This window comes from Pistacia vera, unplaced genomic scaffold, assembly GCF_008641045.1.
Source record: "Pistacia vera cultivar Batoury unplaced genomic scaffold, PisVer_v2 Contig223, whole genome shotgun sequence".
In the NCBI taxonomy this organism is placed as follows: Eukaryota; Viridiplantae; Streptophyta; class Magnoliopsida; order Sapindales; family Anacardiaceae; genus Pistacia; species Pistacia vera.
Window position 1 is genome coordinate 308,933 of NW_022196028.1, and position 9,596 is coordinate 318,528.

At 40.0% G+C, this 9,596-nt stretch overlaps 1 non-coding gene across 1 annotated transcript; it reads right to left on the minus strand.

The window, feature by feature from the left end:
- Positions 1 to 3,311: 3,311 nt before the first annotated feature.
- Positions 3,312 to 3,418, minus strand: LOC116130719. Its single transcript, XR_004128120.1, has one exon. It is a non-coding gene; the product is annotated as a small nucleolar RNA R71 (small nucleolar RNA).
- Positions 3,419 to 9,596: the final 6,178 nt, after the last annotated feature.

Sequence of the window (9,596 nt, forward strand, 5' to 3'; positions counted from 1 at the left end):
GTTATCGTGATCACCCATGATGCCCCTTTTTATTGTTCTCTTTGTTGAGTGAACAATGCGCTCTATCTCAGGATCAAATGCTAGTAAAATCTTTCCAGAAGCTCTGGTCATACACTAGCAGAAACACCTATTGGTTTCCAATAAAAAATAAACAAAATAAAAAAAAAAATCTCAAAGTAACAAGTAATCTTAAAATAATCACAAGCAATCTAATGATCCCCGGCAACGGCGCCAAAAACTTGATGCGACTAAATCAACTCTAGCAAGTGCACTAGTCGTGTTCAAGTGATAAAGTGATGAGTTTGAGTATCGTCCCACAGAGATCAAAGCAAATATTCGTAATTACCTAAAACTACCTACAAGTTATTTGAGAAAACAAAATTTTAGAGTATAAAGCTAATGGATTAAAAATCACTAAATTAAACAAATAAACAATGTGAAGAACTTTGCAGTATTAATGGAGTTAGGGTATAGATTTCCCCCTAATTATGCTTGACAACTACTCTTAATACCCGTTTGTTCTATGAATTGGTAGGATTCTTTTAAGGCCAATTATCCTTATTCAGGCATAATATTCAACTTAATACAGATCCCTATTCGGTTACTCTGAAATTAAGAAGCATAAATTCATCAATCCCTTACGACTAATTTGTCCAATTCGGTTATGAATTAGATGGACCACAAATTAATCCTAGAATCTCTATTCGATTACTTCTAGTTTTAATACGTTGTGCAATGTTATTCCAATAAAACAATTATGAATATGAATTAAGCAATAAACCCTAACTTCTCTATTCGAAACATCATCAAGGTAATTGAATAAATCCAACATTCATAAAGCATTAAACGTAAACTCTTGCACAAATTCATAAACATAAATCTGGTATTAAGAATAAAAATTGTTCAAAACATAATTAGGGTTCCATCCTTCTCTAACAAAAGAGATTTACTCCATCCTAAGAACAAAGAAATAAATAGAGAAGAAGGAAAAAATATTCAGATTTGAAAAGAAACAAAAATCAAACTCTTAAATCTGATCTTCATTCTTCAAGCCCCAAGAGTGCGTCTTCTCCACTCAAAAATAATCAAAATTTGTCCCTTGACAACTAATCTCAATTACACTTAAATACCCAAAATGGTCCTAAGTGAAAAAGGAAAGAAAAACTAATAAAAATGCCCTAATGGTTTCCATCACAACCCTAGCCGTGGCCAAATTTAAGTCACCATAGCCTAGGTTGTGGTGCTTTCTGGTCTTTTTGTTTTATCATTGTTCCACCACCATGGCCATGGTGAACTACCAAGGCATGGCCGTGGCCTTCAAGAATGTTAGGTAATCTCAACTTCTTCAAGCTTTAAGTCCCAATTTCATTCCAATACTCCAATCTACTTAATCAAAGCCTGAAAAACACAAAAGTTATCCAAATCAATATGTATTCATATCTCAAACTTAACAAAAACAAACATCAAAACAAAGGAAACAAATGAGAAGTTAACTAAACTAACATCAAAACAACCCTAAAAACACTCAAATTATGCAACTTATCAGTAACTCAATTCTACTATCTTGATTTCCCATTCAACTAGGTACCAGAGATCCTCGGCTTCAGACCCTCAATCTTCCCAGCTCCAGACATCCTTAACGGATGGCTTGGCTCCAACCACGATAAACATATCTGACCCAACCATGCAAACACGACCCCTCTCAACTGACCTATCACTCACCCTTGATCCAGTCACTCAAATAATCCCAAACCAGCAACTATAAACATTTGCCACCATCAGCCACCCCATCCATCTGAATGTTAGTTTCACACCCTATTATCAAGTTCTATTCGGCTCAACTCATCCATATGGATCAAGTGGACACCCTTACACCCATCAAGCACCACTCAGCTCCACTCATCCTTATGGATCAAGTAGCCCCCAAACTACCCCACTCACTATCCATGCTGGCTGAAGCACATGAACGGTCACACTTAGCTCTATTCTTCCAAAATGGATGAGTAGAGACCTTAGTTCCCAAGTAACTCCCCATGTTGGTCATAACCCCTATACCTCACCTCTGTACTCGGCTCATTCTAGCATGTCGAGTGGACAACACTTTCACCACCACACCATCAATGTGGACATGTTATCAACCGGATCACCCCATGAGCAAGTATTGGCTAAGAAGTTGGCCGACATGGAAGCCATGCTAAGGCACATACCCGAAGTCCCAACCTTAGCCAAGAAAAGCCTACCATACAGCTATGTTGACTAACCCTTTATGGATGACATAGCCTTTGCCAAGATGCCACATAAATTCACCTTCCCAAACATAAAGCCCTATGATGGTACGACCGACCTGGATGATCACATTGCATCATACAAACAACAATTGTTTATCGCCTCTATCCCTCGTCTGTGTCCCTAGTCAGAATAACACTAGGGCTACAAACATTTCTTAGAATGGCCACTGATGCGTTGTTACTACAACATCCAAATATAGCAAGTGCACTAGTCGCACAAAGTAATAAAGTGATGAGTGAGTATCGTTCCCACGAGGATTGGTTGCTAAGCACTGATACTCACTCATCACTTTATTACTTTATGCGACTAGTGCACTTACTATATTTGCATGTTGTAGTAACAATGCATTAAGTTTTTGGCGCCATTGCCAGGGATTGATTTTTGTGTTAACATTGAGTTTTTCTTGTGTTAGCTAGATTGGAGTTTATTTCTTTTGTTTTAATTGTGTGTTAGTTTAATTTTTGTTGTTCTTTTCTGTGAGCGTGTGATCGTACTTTTTCTCTCTTTCTGTGTAGTTTATGCGAAGAGCTAAACGTCAGCCAGTGGTTCCTGTTGATCCTGAGATTGAAAGAACCACTAGAAGACTTAACAGACAAAGAAGAGAACGAGATGCTACAGTTGAACCAGAGGCCATAGTTATTGAGATGGAAGAAAATAGAACATTAAGGGAATTCTTAGTTTCCACAGTTGATGGCAGTGGTTCGAGCATAACTAGACTAGCAATACAAGCCAACAACTTCGAAATAAAGCCGGCAATCATCCAAATGATCCAATAGTCGGTATAGTTTAAAGGAGATTTGAAGGAAGATCCAAATCTGCACATTGCAAACTTCTTAGAGATTTGCGACACCTTTAGGTCAAACGGAGTGTCAGATGACGCCATCGGATTGAGACTATTCTCGTTTTCATTAAGGGATAAAGCTAAGGGATGGTTAATGGCACTACCATCAAGAACGATCACAACATGGAACAAATTAGCACAGAAGTTCCTGGCCAAATTCTTTCCTCTAGCAAAATCAGCGAAAATGTGAAACGATATCACATCTTTTCTACAGGAATAGTCTGAATCATTATATGAGGCATGAGAAAGATACATGGAACTACTGAGGAGGTGTCCACACCATGGGTTGCTAGTTTGGATGCAAGTCCAAACGTTTTATAATGGATTGATGGTTAATGTGCAAACCATAGTGGATGCAACATCAAGAGAAGCATTGCAAAATAAGACACTAGAAGAAGCTCATGAGTTGCTTGAAGTTTTGGCAAGTAACAACTATCAAAGACCTAATGAGAGGGTGCAACCGAAGAAATCCATGGGTCTTCATGAAGTTGATGCATACACGGCCATTTCTGCCCAACTTACAGCACTTCAGAAACAATTGGGAAGTATGTAGGTAAATTCTATTCAAGCACCTCAACTAACTTGTGAATTTTGTGCAGGTAGTCATATGAGCAGTGAATGTCAAGTGGGGAACACGTTTGCTTTAGCGTCTTTATCGTCAAAATAGGTTAACTACTTGGCAGGAAATCAAAGGCAACCGAACAATCCATACTCCAACACATATAATCCTAGTTGGAGGAATTATCCGAACCTATCTTGGGACAATCAAAATCAACAGAATTAGCAAAACAATCAATGGAACCAAAGAACGATGCCAAACAACCAAGCGGGGGTGAACAATCAACCAGGAGAGCAAAGAGTGACAAAACTTGACGACATGTTTGGAAAGTTTATGCAAGAGACCACAAGTTTCATGAATGAGACCAGGACTAATTTCAAGAACCAAGGGGCATCCATTCAGAACTTGGAAGTATAGGTGGGTCAATTGGCTGATAAGCTAAATGAGAGACCACAGGGTTCCCTACCAAGCAACACTGTAACTAACCCATGTGAGCAAGTGAATGCAATAACTTTGAGAAGTGGGACAGTTTTAGAAGAGGTGGAACAACCAGGGAAAGAAGGAAGCCTGCTAAAAGAAAAGAAAGATTCCGATGAGGAAGTAGACGAAGAGATAATTGTTGAAGAGAAACCAACCAGTTCTAGGGAAGATAAACCAAAGCAGGAAAAGAGGCAAAGGCAAAAGAAAGAAAAATTGCCATTTCCTGAGATACCACCAAAGTTGGCACATCACACACCTCCGGTGCCTTTCCCTCAGAGGCTCAAAAAAGAAAAACAGGATAAGCAGTTCATTAAATTTCTTGATGTATTTAAAAAAACTGCACATTAACATTCCTTTTGTAGATGCATTACAAAAAATGCCAAGCTACGCGAAATTTCTCAAGGAAATTTTATCAAACAAAAGGAAGTTGAATAATGAGGAAACAGTGATGCTCACGGAGGAATGCAGTGCCATTCTATAGAAGAAGCTGCCACCAAAACTTAAAGATCCAAGGAGTTTCACTATCCCTTGTGTTATAGGGAATATTACATTTGATAGGGTTTTGTGTAATCTAGGTGTAAGCATAAACCTTATGCCTTTTTCTGTTTTTAGGAAATTAGGAATTGGTGAAGTGAAGCCAACAACCATATGCTTGCAGCTTGCAGATAGATCCATAAAGCATCCGAGGGGCATTATTGAAGATGTGCTGGTCAAGGTGGACAAATTTATTTTTCCGGCAGATTTCTTTGTGTTGGATATGGAAGAACATAAGGAGATTCCTCTCATCTTGGGACGACCATTTCTGGCTACGGGAAGAGCTTTAATTGATGTTCAAGAGGGGAAGTAGATCATGAGGACGCAAGATGAGGAAGTGACATTTAATGTCCTTGAGTCTTTGAAATTCTTATCGAAGTGAGAGTCATGTTTCAAAATTGACTTGGTGGGTCAGTCAACAATTGAAACTTCCCAACTTAACGATCCTAATTCGTCAATTAAAGGATGCACGGTCAAGTCAAGGAAATTCAAGGAGGAGGACCACAACCTAGAAATTTTTACACCATTCCGAGATGGGCCACAACCAAGCATGTGTCTTCACAAGGGACGGATTCCTCAGCTCAAAAAGGGTGAGGGAAAGTCAAGAAAATGGAAGGCTATCGATGAGAATGTTTAAGCCATGAAAGGAATGACCAAGGGATGGAAATGGGTGGCTAAGCTCTCAATAAAGGTCCCATGTGACAAAAATCATCAACAATTGAAGCTTTGGTGCAAGGACAATGCTCGGGAGTTGATGTATTTGGATAGTCCGGATTGACATGAAGCCTTGAGAAAGTCGAGCTTCCGATTGTAAACAAGCACTTCTTGGGAGGCAACCCAAGTGTTTTCATTTGTTTTCATTTCTTTATTGTTTTGAATTTGCTTAGTTGTCTCATGATTTAGAATGATTTTTGATTTCATGTGTTTTGGGCGTTTTAGGTGAATTATCGAATCAAGGCGAAAAAAGGAAATTTTCCAGATTTTGCCACGACAAAGTATTTTCTTCACCGCGGCAAAGTACATTTTGCACAAGAAAGAATTCGAAAAGTCCCAGACTTCGTCGTGGCGAAATTTTCTCTTAGTTAAATTTCGCAAAACTCTTTTTGCGGCGGCGAAGAAAATTGTTTTGCCATGATGAAAAATTCCCGAATTCTTTCTTGTGCAAAACAATTTTCATCACAAAAAGTACATTCTTTCCTAAAATAAAACAGTGCGTTTTGGAGAAAACAAAATTTCGCAGTCTTCGCCGCGGCGATGAACTGAAGTGAATCTCGTGCCTAGCTTCTTTCGCCGTGGTGAAGAATAAACTTCACCGCGGCGAACCTTCCTGGAAAATTCTGAATTTACATAATTGCCCTTCGCTTGCTTCCTTGCTTGAATCTTCGATCTTCGATGCTTTCCCATGGGAACAAGCTTTATATAGCTTCACTTCACTTTAGAACTTTCCCAAATTCTAAGATTCGCTTACTTCTGGGTCCAGAAACTCCAATTCGCTCAATATTTGCTAAAAATGCACGTTTCGGCCTGAAACATAAAATATATAGAATTAAGTAGCAATTCAGGCATAAACAAACTGAGAAGTATCTAAAATCCGGCCAAAAAGCCTAAATAAAATAGTATAATCCTCGGATTATCAGCCACCATATGTGATCATAGGGTTCTCACTATCAAGATTTGAAACACTTGATACCCTCGTCACGGTTCTACCATCCTAAGGACATATATCATTACATACACGATATGGAAGAATATGCCTTTTATTGATAAATAAACATTTATTACAGAGTCACTTTTACAATAATTGATTGGCTCTAGGGCACCTACTCTAATAGCCTAGTATGTCCTAGTCGACCCTCTCATATCTCCTGGGAACCCTTATCTTCACTGAGTTAGGAATGTGGTACATGACCCTTATTCTCCACTCATCATCTGGTTTGAGGAAGGGAGGGTAGTCAACGGTTAGGATGCCACCACCCGGCTGGCTTGGCTCATCTCCTAAACCTCCATTTGTCGAAGGATCATCTCCAAAACTACCTGGCTTGCCATATGACTCTTCACCACTTAGCCCTTGCCACTAGATTCAGAGCCACTCGCCCCAGCTTCACTCGGCTCGGCGGCAGCCATAGTCACACCTTTTGGTATCCCTACTAGGATACCATCGTCTTATGTCATCATCACCATGGTCGGGACATTCTCATACTCATCATCACTCTCCATCACCACTCGACTCAGCTCGACCAAGATGATAGTCAACACTTAGACGTAATCACTAACCTAGTTTCGTCTCACTCGACTCAGCCTAACTGACTGAATGATGAAAACTTCAAACAGCCACTTGGATTGAATTTACTCCACTCAGTTTAAAAAGCTTCACTCAGCTCGGTCTATACTCATTGTCGCCAAAGATGACCCTCAAACTCTTGTTCCACACCATTTCCAAATTCTCACTTGACCCAAGCACAACTTGCACCACTCAACTCGGTCAAGCACACCGAGACAAGCCAAATGGCGACACTGAATAACATAAGTTTATCTTATTTCCTCCAAAATCCCCAAATCCCTCACACATAAAAATAGCACTAAACCTTTCCCAAAAACACCAAAAATCTACAAAAGACTCAAGGATTTAGCCTCTTCGGTAAAAAGACACGAAATCAAGCACCAAAACTCTCTATTATAGAAAATTTCTCAAAGAAAAGCTGAAAACAAGAGAAACTTGTGAAACTCTCCCAAAACTCCTCCAGACTTCACAGAAATTCCACTCAAACAGACTCTAAACCCCTGAAGGAACGTATGGAAATTCAAGAAATGCGAGAATAAGAAATTTGAAGAGAAATAAAAGACTACTGTGAAAGAAGTCTAGAAATCATCAAGAACGAACTTAGGAGCTCTCTGCAAAACAGTTTCCTTGGAAATGAGTAAAACTAGGCAAGATAAAGGTTTTGGAAAAGTAACTGATCCATTTATTACATATCATTTCAAAATTAGACAAGTGGAGCACCAATAGTGGGTCTCAAAATCGAGGTGCTCCATTTTCCCGCTCAAAGTGTGTAAAAACCCTACTACATGTCATGTTGTGAAACGCCACTCATTTCACCATGATTGGACGAGCTGATTGACTATGTCATACAAATTAAGTTCACAAACACCCACAAGTCGAAGATCCACTTCAATCATTGTGCTGAGTGGGTTATGCCACACCTCACTCGGTTTAATATTTGATTACTCAAGTTGCATTTTCTCCACTCACATTAGGTTTCTCCATTCAGCCAGATGAATCAAATGGATAACAGCCACCATATCGATCATTGTAGACTCGCCATGACACCTCCATTTGGCTCTAATCGGTTTGACACCTCCATTGGCTCTAATCGGTTGACATCCTACTCGACTCGATGACTGAGTGGAGACATCTACAAAGGATGCATCTCGCTCCTCCCATCGGCTCGTGAGGCAAACCGAGTGGGGGCATCTACAATGGATACACCCTATCCTCCCTCAAAATGAAGCACCTTTATTCGATCTAGGTAGTTAATAGTCAAGGGTACCATCATTTGGCCCAACACCTTCACTCGGTCAAAGTACTCTTCTCGGCCTAGCACCATCATTCGACCTCTACTTGTGCTTGCATAAACTAAAAATGAATCTATCTCACCAAATAAAAATCCTATTTAGCTTGGTTAACCGAGTGGGGGACACCTACAAAGGATTGCCTCACATCCTCCCACTCGGCCAACTTAACCGAGTGGAGATACCTATATCACACATGAAAGAACGTATGGAAAGTAAACGAAATGCGAGAATAAGCATAAATTTGAAGAGAAATAAAAGACTACTGTGAAAGAAGTCTAGAAATCATCAAGAACGAACTTAGGAGCTCCTCTGCAAAAACAGTTTCCTCTGGAAATGAGTAAAACTCGGCAAGATGAAATGGTTTTGTAAAAGTAACTGATACCATTTATTACATATCATTTCAAAATTAGACAAGTGGAGCACCAATAGTGGGTCTCAAAATCCGAGGTGCTCCATTTTCCCGCTCAAAGTGTGTAAAAACCCTACCTTACATGTCATGATTGTGAAACGCCACCTCATTTCACCATGATTGGACGAGCTGATTGACTATTGTCATACGAAATTAAGTTCACAAACACCCCACAAGTCGAAGATCTCCACTTCACTCATTGTGCTGAGTGGGTTATGCCTACACCTCACTCGGTTTAATATTTGATTACTCAAGTTGCATTTTCTCCACTCGACATTAGGTTTCTCCATTCAGCCAGATGAATCAAATGGACTAACAGCCACCATATCGATCATTGTATGACTCGCCATGACACCTCCATTTGGCTCTAATCGGTTTGACATCCCCTCCATTTGGCTCTAATCGGTTTGACATCCCTACTCGACTCGATTGACTGAGTGGAGACATCTACAAAGGATGCATCTCGCCTCCTCCCACTCGGCTCAGTGAGGCAAACCGAGTGGGGGCATCTACAATGGATACACCCTGCATCCTCCCTCAACATGAAGCACCTTTATTCGATCTAGGTACATCGTTAATCAGTCAAGGGTACCATCATTTGGCCCAACACCTTTACTCAATCAAAGTACTCTCTCTCGGCCTAGCACCATCATTCGACCTCTACTTGTGCTTGCATAAACTAAAAATGAAATCTATCTCACCAAATCAAAAATCCTATTCAGCTTGGTTAACCGAGTGGGGGACACCTACAAAGGATGTGCCTCACATCCTCCCACTCGGCGAACTTAACCGAGTGGAGATACCTACATCACACATGAAAGATATGTTTCACATCCACCCACTCGCTTTGGAGAACTGAGTAGAGACTGTTACAAAGATCGCACTTGGCATCATCTCACTCAATTTGATTA